Source organism: Onychostoma macrolepis, chromosome 22 (genome assembly GCF_012432095.1).
Source record: "Onychostoma macrolepis isolate SWU-2019 chromosome 22, ASM1243209v1, whole genome shotgun sequence".
NCBI lineage: Eukaryota > Metazoa > Chordata > Actinopteri > Cypriniformes > Cyprinidae > Onychostoma > Onychostoma macrolepis.
Genome location: NC_081176.1, coordinates 35,502,573 through 35,514,893, shown reverse-complemented (window position 1 = coordinate 35,514,893; position 12,321 = coordinate 35,502,573). Strand labels below are relative to the sequence as shown.

General features: G+C 36.4%; 1 protein-coding gene across 4 annotated transcripts in view; it reads right to left on the bottom strand.

Annotated features, from left to right (window-relative positions):
* The window catches only part of LOC131529676 (GTPase IMAP family member 8-like), a 41,193-nt gene that overhangs the window by 22,023 nt on the left and 6,849 nt on the right, over positions 1-12,321 (bottom strand). The window contains exon 1 of one of the 4 annotated variants that reach the window (XM_058759494.1): positions 11,866-11,941. The exons of the other annotated variants lie outside the window; for them this stretch is intronic. The gene's annotated coding sequence lies outside the window, so the exon portion shown is untranslated. Of the gene's footprint in view, positions 1-11,865; positions 11,942-12,321 lie in introns of those variants that run through there. 4 annotated transcript variants of the gene reach the window in all.

Genomic DNA, 12,321 nt, shown 5'->3' with positions numbered 1-12,321 from the left:
ATTAGACTACTATCCCTTTAAAACCGAATGCACAGCTGCAATGGATGCAATGTACCGGTACACGTTCTCCATACTGTTTACGTTCACTTAAGACTTAATCGACTGTGTTTATGTGAATGCTCGTCAAAACGGACAATTCAACATAATTTTGTGTGTATTTCTCCATTCATGCGACGGGAGAGTATTCATGCGCTGTGAGACGCGCTTTCTGTGTGTACTGTATGCCTCAGTGTCTGCGCTCAGAAAACCGGACCGAATCGAATTCTCTCTTGCATCATCATATTTATCCATATGTCTGCTCTTCTCTTACTCCCACATACTGACATTTTTGAACGTTTTATGAGACGTTTTATGTCCTGCCGCCGCCGGTTCATATATGCATCTAACCTCCTAACTACGCAGCAGATTCCTTCTGAATGAATCTCTTCCCGAATCGTCCCTCCCTAACATTTTGTCAATAGATTTTCGTCATAGATTTTCGTCATAGTTTCGTTCGTCATAGTATGGAGGCCCGTTTCCGCCACTGAATAAAAAAGGTTACTGCGACTTTTTATCTCAGAATTCTGACTTTTTTTCCTCAGAATTCTGAGATATAAAGTCGCAATTCTGAGATATAAACTCACAATTCTGAGATATAAAATCGCAATTGCGACTTTTTATCTCGCAATTCTGACTTTTTTTCTCGCAATTGCGAGTTTATATCTCACAACTCTGACTTTCTCGCACCATAGAAAACCACTCTCCGTGTAAGGCTTTGCAGTGCTTTGTTCAATTTGCACTATCAAAATGAACTAGATGAATGCTCCGTCAGAATATGATTTTTGAACAAACATACAAATGACTAATCCCAGCCAGCAAACTTATGTGGGGCCCAGATGGGTGGAACCTGGGCTATCTAACTGGGCCCCAGCCAGTTTTGTCCGCGGTTTCCATGAGGGCCCCACATGGGTCAGCCCAGATGAAACAATGAAATGAACTCTGCTCAGTATGCATACTACAGAGTGCTAAAAATAAGACTGAAGCAGCACTGCAGTTCAGTAGATAATTAAATGATTAATCTAGTACTGATTGAGCATTAGTGACGAACACCTGCTAAAGAAAAAAGAGACGAGCAGAAACACAACAACTACTATTGACTTCCAGCCACAGCCTGCAAAACAACTGCAAATAAAAGACATTAAATCTCTGAAGATCTCAGCAGAGGAGGATTACACAACTCCACAAACAGCATCACCAGCTTCACTCATTACTAACCAGACTGACGTTATTTCTGTCAGATTGTCTAGAGAAGCTCTTATTGAGAAATACAGAGGTTCAGATGTTGATGTTTTATTGAAAGTAAACCATTATGCTGAATAACGTTTTCTTTAATAGAGCTCTTGACTCTTATGCTACTCTACGTGCTTGTTTTCTTTGCCACAATGTATTTAGAAAACATGTTGTGTGCAAAGACAGTTAGACTCAAAGATTATCAGCTGATAATAGTTGTTCATTGATAGTAGTATAGGTTTTAACATTATAAAGCAGTCTTTCTCATTGAGCTCATCACTGTTTGGAAATGGCTTATGATCAACAGGTTAAATTTTCAAATTACTAATCCTAAAACAAAAAAACTAAATTCTGAATTTGGGTATGTAACTGTCAACTCTTTCAGACACACAGACATCAAGAATCAGTGTACGAATCTCAACAACGGTGACGCAATTCATGCTGTAATGCATGCTGGGAACCATGGTTGACTTTGTGTGCTGCACCCAGAATGCATTGCAGCATGTTGTTGAGATTCATACACTGATTCTTGATGTCTGTGTGTTTGTGAGGCAGGAGCTCAAAGCATTTTGTGAAAAATATATTTTAATATTCTTCTGCATTGTTGAATGTGTACATGTACACTCACATGTCAAGTGTTATTAATGTGAAGTTATTATCACATCATCTGTACCATTAGAAATCAGTCTCTAGAATCATAGATGATTATATCTTCATCATCACAGTTTTTCTTGCTTGTCTTGCCATACAAACACAGCTAAAGCAGCCAGAGAAAAACTAATGTTAAAACTTTAAGGGCCAACCACCCAAGTAAAGCAAACGTTATTCTCCATAATGGTGACAAATATACTTTTCAATAAAACCAACATCTGTACCTCTGTAATTCTCAAAAACTTTTGTAGAAGTCTGACAGAAATAAAGTCAGTCTGGTTAGTAATAATGATGCTAGTAATGCTGTTTGTGGAGTTGTGTAATCCTCCTCTGCTGAGATCTTCAGAGATTTAATGTCTTTTATTTGCAGTTGTTTTGCAGGCTGTGGCTGGAAGTCAATAGTAGTTGTTGTGTTTCTGCTCGTCTCTTTTTTCTTAAGCAGGTGTTCGTCACTAATGCTCAATCAGTACTAGTTTAATTACTTAATTATCTACTGAACTGCAGTGCTGCTTCAGTCTTATTTTTAGCACTCTGTAGTATGCATACTGAGCAGAGTTCATTTCATTGTTTCATCTGGGCTGACCCATGTGGGGCCCTCATGGAAACCGCGGACAAAACTGGCTGGGGCCCAGTTAGATAGCCCAAGTGCCACCCATCTGGGCCCCACATAAGATTGTTGGCTGGGATTATTCTCCATTTCTGTGTTTTGCGCTCGCGGTTGGACGGTACCATTACCGCCGGGCAGGTGCGGAGGGGGACGGCGCACAGCTTTCAGACACAATATTCTTCATTTCTTTATATTTCTGAGTTTGAGGCAGCTTCTGTCGCGTTATTTTAACAACAGCTGTCAAGCCAAAAACGTATTATTGTAACATGAGAGTGAATATATGAATGTACGAAGGTGGGTTTCCTCCACTCTCGCATAAAACGCGCTTTCATCTCTATGTTCTTGCTCTAGAATTATCTTATCTCCTGTATGAAAATACGTATAAATATTACACCAACCCCCTCCATATCATAGTCTCGTTGTCGTCGGTGAAAAAAAATGTAGTTGATGACAATAATGATGAAAATTATTCGTCAACGAAATTAACACTGCTCTGGATTTACAAATCATGTCAGGTTTAAGAAGGGTTTCAACATTGCATCAACTACTGATAAACACATTCATTTTTATTTGAATTATTACTCTGTAGGTTTTTAACCATGTATTATTAATTATAACTAATTAAAATGCACATATTCACGTTATTTCTTAGTCACATGCAATGCAGGCATTCCAACACTTTTTGTCGTCTAAACCTTATTCGCTAAATATATTTGCTTTAAGTACACCTGAGATTTTAAAATAAATATTTCAATAATTAAGTATCACATTTGCATGTTCACGGTTTCTTTGATGTTGATTAATGATCCCATGGCATGTAGGTAAATAAAAATATTTCATCTTTTTTTAGAAAGTGTTTTATTTAAAACAAAGTCTATAGACATACAAAGACGGTTCACTCCTTTTGGTCATTTATTAAAACAAATTTATGCAAGGTTTTTGACAAATTACGTAAGGTTTGTGCCACTGCTGCTCTAAACTAACAGTATTAGTGATTACATTTTTTAGCTTTCTGTATTGGTTAGTTCTCAAATTTGTGTAAGCTTTTTAGTAACAGTAGTAGGCTATTTCTAATGCTATAATTATTGCTGTTATATGAAAGAAAGGCAGAAAAATTAGTCAAGCACTTTGTTTTTTTTTTTCCAAATGCACAGTTACTGTAACGGGGCTGACGAGACGTGAGACATGCGGATCAAAGTGCAAGCTTTTATTTACAGGCAGGGTCAAGCAATGGCAAACAGGTATGGCGGGGACAAGACAAAGAGTAATCCAAGGGCAAGCAAAGGTCGGTCGACAGCGAACAGTATCCGAAGGGGCTTGACGAGAGAGGTATCTGAAAATAGCAATAGTCCAGGCAGGGGAAAACACAATCCAAAACAGGCAGGGCAAGACTAGGAAAACTATCAGGGGCTCTGTAGAGTTGCTACAGCTAGGGGAGCAGTAAACACATACAATACTCAGCAGTGAGGGGAAACAAAGTCCAGGGTTTAAATAGAGTGTGTGATTAGTGAGAGCTGTGTGATCAGTGCCTTCAGCTGTGTGTGCAATCAGTGCAATGGATGATGGGAAATTGAGTCCAGTGTGATGTGTGCTGTGAGAGTCAATGTGGTGAGCGATTAACCTCTGATGGTGAATGAACGGAAGTGCAGGGACAGGATTCGTGACAGTTACAGTCAAAAAGTACCTAAACAAGCAAGAATGCAAGCTCTTATGAAAGGCATAGGAGGCTATTTTTCTTACTATGTGAATAAAGACTTTTATTTGTTTCAGTTTGTTATTTGCCCAGTAAATGGCAATAACATTTGTTAAGCACTGTATGTTTCCATAGTATTCAGAGCAGCACGTTTGTTTGAAGGACATTGGACAGAACGTGGAAGTGTTTTTTTTGTAACTTTTTTTTTTAACCCGATTAATCGAAAAAATTAACGGTCAACTAATCGATTATCAAAATAATCGTTAGTTTCAGCCCTAATCAAGAATATCAATGGCTTATCTGTGGTTTCATAGGTGGGAGACCAGTCAAGGATAAACAGCCACACTGTTGACCAAATCGCAATGGACCCAGGACAGACCCATGCAGACACAGATAAGGCCCCCACTCACATGTCTATCTCAGACTCAGAGGTATTTTTTTTTTTCACCAGTGGCAGCCTGCATAAACATATCTATGCAGGGTTTTCTTTACTTACCTACATTTTTACTTACCTGGGTTAATGCAAAAGCCCTTATTAGAACCAAGTAGTGATAATCCTATATTTTAAGTGAAATATACTTTCAGAAAGATTTAGGTTTTTGCTCTCGCTAATAGGGCTGGGTGGTACATTGAGTTTGAACGATATATCGATATATTCTTTATAAGCGATATGGTATGAGGCAATACCGTTTATATCGATATACTGTACTTTAATCTGAAAATTAGCAGACGCCACAGAGTGAGCTGCTGTGGAGAAAGTGCATAATCAAATGACATGTTTATATTAAGGGCTTTAAATCAAGTTGTGTTTACTTACTCTTGAACTGACAAATATACACAGAACTATGCCAAAATGCCATCTTAGCGAGTATACTCTTCAACAGTCAGGTTGTGTCTTAAAGGGATAGTTCACCCAAAACTGAAATGTTTGCAGTTCATTTATGCACCGTCAGACCATCCAAGATGTAGGTGATGTTTTTTTCTTCAGTTGAAGAGTAAAGAAGATTTTTAGCTGAAACCGTGCTCTTTGGTGATTCATAAAATGTAATTCAGCGGCTGCACAGAATAATGATGTCTTGTTGAAGTGAAACAGTTGGTCTGTGTAAGAAACAGAATATTATTTACAATATTATTACCTGAAATCCAGAGCCTCAGGCAAACGGTCTGGAGTTGATGTTCGGTTTGGGATCTAATCATTCTTTTGAACCGGTTCTTTTTGGTGAACTAGATGAACCAGTTCATCAAATCAGACTGAAGCATCTGAAACGGTTCACACCTCGAGCAGCACAGATCTACAAGTTACTCAATCAACACTTACTTTTGGATGTCCAACAGTCACTCCGACTCGAATTGAGCCAAAATACTGGTGTATCTGATCCTGTGATGAATGAACTGATTTAGTGCTCCAGTTCCTCCAACAGTCACTGAACTGAGGAAACAGTTTGAATCAGACTGAAGACATGAGCTGCTGATATGCACATACGTGAACCGAACACTTCAATGAAGGGGTGAAATTAATGTTTTAAAATTTTCTCATTGTTTATGTAAAAATGTGAGCTGATGGAGACTAGTTTATTCACTTTATATGCTTTAGACATGTAAAACATCCAATTTGAGTGCTTTAATAATATAATTGCATATGTATTTAAGTCATTTCATTGAAACTAGTGAATTGAACCAGTTCGTTGAATGGAACTGTCTGAAAGAACCAGTGTGCAGAAAATAATCAGATTTCTCAGTTTGCCTGAGGTTTTGGATTGCAGGTAATAATATTGTAAATAATGTTCAGTTTCTTGCTCAGACTGAACGTTTCACTTCACAAGACAACAAGACCGGGTATTAATTTTGTGTTTCTTGATATGCTTTTTATTCTCAAATATGTGCAGCCGCTGTCAAGCAGTTAAAACTTTTAATTAGTCCAATTAATTACACAATGTGGCAATTAATCTAATTAATTGATTAATTGATTTAAATCTAACCACATTAAATTTTGCTGAGAAATTACAGCCAAAAAATAATAAAGTCACTGTGTTAAATGAAAAAAAGCATCAAATAGGCAATTCAAAAAGTATAAGAAATATTTTATTTGATTCAGCTTAGAATGTATAACTCATAAACTTTTAGGCTACAACAGCCATATACATTTAATATATATATCAGTGGCGTTCCGTCCATATAAACTGCGAATGCGCCGCATACCCAGGCCTTCTGAGAGAATGAGTTCACGGGCTAATGAATATAAACATGATTATAACCCAGCCAACAATCTTATGTGGGGCCCAGATGGGTGGCACCTGGGCTATCTAACTGGGCCCCAGCCAGTTTTGTCCGCGGTTTCCATGAGGGCCCCACATGGGTCAGCCCAGATGAAACAATGAAATGAACTCTGCTCAGTATGCATACTACAGAGTGCTAAAAATAAGACTGAAGCAGCACTGCAGTTCAGTAGATAATTAAGTGATTAATCTAGTACTGATTGAGCATTAGTGACGAACACCTGCTAAAGAAAAAGAGACGAGCAGAAACACAACAACTACTATTGACTTCCAGCCACAGCCTGCAAAACAACTGCAAATAAAAGACATTAAATCTCTGAAGATCTCAGCAGAGGAGGATTAAACAACTCCACAAACAGCATTACTAGCATCATTATTACTAACCAGACTGACTTTATTTCTGTCAGACTTCTACAAAAGTTTTTGAGAATTACAGAGGTACAGATGTTGGTTTTATTGAAAAGTATATTTGTCACCATTATGGAGAATAACGTTTGCTTTACTTGGGTGGTTGGCCCTTAAAGTTTTAACATTAGTTTTTCTCTGGCTGCTTTAGCTGTGTTTGTATGGCAAGACAAGCAAGAAAAACTGTGATGATGAAGATATAATCATCTATGATTCTAGAGACTGATTTCTAATGGTACAGATGATGTGATAATAACTTCACATTAATAACACTTGACATGTGAGTGTACATGTACACATTCAACAATGCAGAAGAATATTAAAATATATTTTTCACAAAATGCTTTGAGCTCCTGCCTCACAAACACACAGACATCAAGAATCAGTGTATGAATCTCAACAACATGCTGCAATGCATTCTGGGTGCAGCACACAAAAGTCAACCATGGTTCCCAGCATGCATTACAGCATGAATTGCGTCACCGTTGTTGAGATTCGTACACTGATTCTTGATGTCTGTGTGTCTGAAAGAGTTGACAGTTACATACCCAAATTCAGAATTTAGTTTTTTTTTTTGTTTGTTTCAGGATTAGTAATTTGAAAATTTAACCTGTTGATCATAAGCCATTTCCAAACAGTGATGAGCTCGATGAGAAAGACTGCTTTATAATGTTAAAATCTATACTACTATCAATGAACAACTATTATCAGCTGATAATCTTTGAGTCTAACTGTCTTTGCACACAACATGTTTTCTAAATACATTGTGGCAAAGAAAACAAGCACGTAGAGTAGCAGAAGAGTCAAGAGCTCTATTAAAGAAAACGTTATTCACCATAATGGTGACTTCAAACCAAACTCTTACTTTCAATAAAACATCAACATCTGAACCTCTGTATTTCTCAATAAGAGCTTCTCTAGACAATCTGACAGAAATAACATCAGTCTGGTTAGTAATGAGTGAAGCTGGTGATGCTGTTTGTGGAGTTGTTTAATCCTCCTCTGCTGAGATCTTCAGAGATTTAATATCTTTTATTTGCAGTTGTTTTGCAGGCTGTGGCTGGAAGTCAATAGTAGTTGTTGTGTTTCTGCTCGTCTCTTTTTTCTTTAGCAGGTGTTCGTCACTAATGCTCAATCAGTACTAGATTAATCACTTAATTATCAAATGAACTGCAGTGCTGCTTCAGTCTTATTTTTAGCACTCTGTAGTATGCATACTGAGCAGAGTTCATTTCATTGTTTCATCTGGGCTGACCCATGTGGGGCCCTCATGGAAACCGAGGACAAAACTGGCTGGGGCCCAGTTAGATAGCCCAGGTGCCACCCATCTGGGCCCCACATAAGATTGCTGGCTGGGAAGTTGATCCCTTGCCATTTGAGATGTGACTTAAAACTTAAAGCTTAAGTGTTGGGAATAAGTATGTAAAAATATTTATTTGAAAACAGCGGTAATTTCCTGTAAATCTAGTCAGTAACGGAAGCTTCTGGGTAAGCGGATTCTCCGCAGCTTTGGCGCCTCCGCTCTGTGGCTATGACTCTCAGGATTGTAGCGTGTTCTCAGTGTTTAGCTGGTATGCGGCTGATTTCATGCGCGAGGTAAACTGTCCGAGAAGTGCTCGCCCAAGCAGAAAGAAAGGAAAGGCGCGTCTTATGCACTCGCTTTGCAAATGTCAGTCAGCGCGATCGTATTGTTTTCATCAGCATAGGTTTGAAATTCGTAAAATATGTTGTATTAGGAACTGTATTTAACGAAAATAAAGACATTTATTTATCAAGAAAGAAAGAAAAATGTCAAAGAAATAAAAAACGAAAATGAAATGAAACTAACAGCAGTTATTGAAAACCAAACTGAAGTAAAGTAATAATTATCAAAAATAAATAATCGCTTTTGATTATATACATATTTGACTGGCTTTTCAAGTTCTATGTGGGACAATAGGCTATTGCCATATCGAAATCTAAAATTTGAGCTTTTATACTGTAGCTATCAATCCTTCTAGACCTCAAAATGCATTTTAAATGTTAGAATCAGAAAGAGCTTTATTGTCAAGTGTGTTTACACACATAAAAACACAAGAAATTCTTCTTGGTGACAGGAGCAACCAGTGGAGAAAGTACAGAGAGAGTGTAGTCATGCATATAATTTAAGGTATTAGAATGAAATATAAGGCTAATAATAAACAGAATGGATAATGCATTAAAAAACAATAACTATGGTAATAAAAATATAGATAAAATAGAATTATGAATGTGCAAATTATTGTAACTTATTTCAAAAAGTGAAACTTTCATATATTCTAGATTCATTACATGTAAAGCAAAGCATTTCAAAAGTTCTTTTGTTTTAATTTTGATGATTAGAGTTTACAGCTCATGAAAGTCAAAGATCCAGTATCTCAAAATATTAGAATATTTACAGTTGAGTTTAATTAAATGACCTAAATTCCGGGTATCTCTTGTTCTTTGAAACCATGATAATGGAGAAGACTGCTGACTTGGCAACGGTCCAGAAGACAATCACTGATACCCTCCACAAGAGGGTGTCACAGAAGGAATTAGGGAGAATCAATGAATTATGAATAATGTATTGCTATTGTGTGAATAATATGTAATCATGCAATACATAAAAAAGTAACTGTAGTCTCATTACGAGTATTTTAAAATGTAATTTAATCTATAATTACAAGTACTTAATTGTTGGAATCTGATTACATAATCCAGATTACATGTAATCAGTTACTATCCAGCTCTGCTTAGTGGTAACCAATAGGTAAGAGTAATGTTCTGCAGGAACACACGTTCACTTTGATCACAGTCAGTTCTTACTGTCATTGCTTTATCCCGTATAAGGCGGCTATGAATTGTCTGATATTTATATTCAGACAATTACACGCTGTTTTCCTTTTACAGCTCCTACTCTCACTACATGCTCTTTTAAACCTAAATTTAATGTTCAATAACCGATATTTCAGCACAATGAATGTTTTTTTTTTTTTTTTGCACTGAGTATTAATTGTCTCCTTCTCTACTGTGTTCCGTCTGTCTGATGCACGGGCACTCTACACTATTTTATTGCTGATGTGTTTTAATTAATAGGCTAATAATGAACCACAAACTACGATCGTTTTAAAGAAAGGGTAAAATCCAAAGACCGTTTATTTATTTGTGTTAATGCAGGTAAAACATTTCCCTTATTCATATTGTTAATAAAATTTAAAAGTTTAATATAAATAAAGTTGTCATTGTATTGTTTTATTGTAAAGCCTTTTTTATTATTAATAATAATGAGCCAAACTAAGCATTCCTTTGAAATAAGGGGGAAATCCCAAAACTTTTTATTTATTTGTTGCGCCTTAGGTATGTCGTATTCGTTCTGTTAATAAAAGTTTTAAGTTTAATATAAGCAACTTTGTCATTGTAGTAGCCTATTGCTGATGTTGTGTGTGGGATTGTTTTTTACATTAAGAGTAATACTGAATCAAACTTAAGAATTAATTTTGTTCCAAGAATAGGGAAGATCTAATGTTAAAGATCAAAATAAGCGCTGCAGATGTGTGAATGCAAGATTAGTTGCTGCTGAGGTAAACAGACGCTCTCAATCTTTCTCTGCTGTGTGTTTGCAATGGCTGTAGAAATGATTGTTAAAGGTGTATCTACTAAAGCATAAAAATACCATAATATGTTTGCAGATATTTAAGAAACATGCTAAGTTAACATACTTGTTTATCTGAAAAACAATGCTAACAATGAAAATGTGCATTCCGGCCCGGAATGTCTGTGTTTGTTATGGTTTGTGAAACCCGCCCACTGCCAGTTTACCCAGTTGTATTTCAGCACCCTGGGTTGCCAGTTGGAGGAAAACACAGCTTACTTAATTTCATTCATTTTATGTGCGCTCGTTTCTGTTGGTGTAGTTAATCTGTCTGAGCAGGAGGTGCCTGGTGAGAAAAAACCCTCTCCAATATTTTGAATTTGGACTGCAATACCTAGTTCAACCTCTAGGTGTCAATCCTATTATTTTAATGAATATACAAATTAATAAAATGAGTTTTATTTATTTTTTGTTACAAAATTTCCATTTATTTATTTTTAACACCGCACCCCCCAACCCCCCCATTTTTTCTTGGGCTACACGCCAGGGGGTTGCTTCAGCAATAATTACCACATAACAGACATGCTGCGAGGATAAGATTAGGCTATTTACTCCTCAATTAAATTATTTTTTAAAAAGGTGTTTTAAAACAGGCCTATTAAACTTTACAATAAATTATATTCCTAAATTAAAATGTTAAAATACTGCAGTCATCAATAAAAATCAATGAAATAAAAAGCTTTTATTTCAAGCACCGACTTTCAAAAACAACCTGTTTAATACGAAATACGTTTCTTATCTTTTTTTTTTTTTCACTATGTATGGGCCACTAGAGAAATATAAGGGAAATAAATGAAAACAGCTATAGGCTATATCGTTATCAGCATATGTTGAAGTAGATTCTTCTCTCATTGTCTCTGAGAGAATAAGCGGCGTCAGATGCCGAAAGCTCCATCATTCCATTTTTACTTTCACTTTCTGCTTATAGTGAATTGACTGAGATTAAGATGTTCACCGGCATAAATAATGATAATTGTCAATTACTTTCATTATGGATAATAATCAATTTTATTGATTAGTTGTTGCAGCCCTATTCTCGATTAAATTCTAGACTAATTCTGACTAATCCTACGTTCCTACGTGACTTACATAGGGTATAATCCACAACATTTTTTTTCAAACTATGGAAGTCAGTAGGGACCAGCAACTGTTTGGTTACCCACATTATTCAAAATATCTTCTTTTGTTCAGCAGAAGAAAGAAACTCATGCAGGTTTGGAACAATTTAAGGGTGAGTGAATGATGCGAGTAAGTAAAGAAAACCCTGCACAGATATGTTTATGCAGGCTTCCACTGGTGAAAAATAAAATACCTCTGAGTCTGAGGTAGACATGTGAGTGGGGGCCTCGTCTATGTCTGCATGGGTCTGTCCTGGGTCCATTGAGGTTTGGTCAATGTTTGTCCTTAATTGGTCTCCCACACTGTAAAGAATTGCTGTAAAATGTACAGTAACTTACTGGCAATTTTGGTTGCCAGTAAGACTGTAAATTTACAAGAGTACTGTAAATCAATAATTACAATTGTACTGTAAAAATACAGCAAACTCTTGCATGCTGTAAAATTGTTATGATGGTGTGTAAACATTTGGTTAACTTATTTCATTTGATTCTACTAAGAAGGAACATTTCTTAATATAAAACTGCAAACACTTAATTTGTAATAGTAAAGTTACTAAAAACATGACTTTAACTCAAATTGCTGCAGTTTATCATCAGCTATAGCACACATGCATGTGGTAAAGCACTTAACAAAGAGATCATCACTGTAT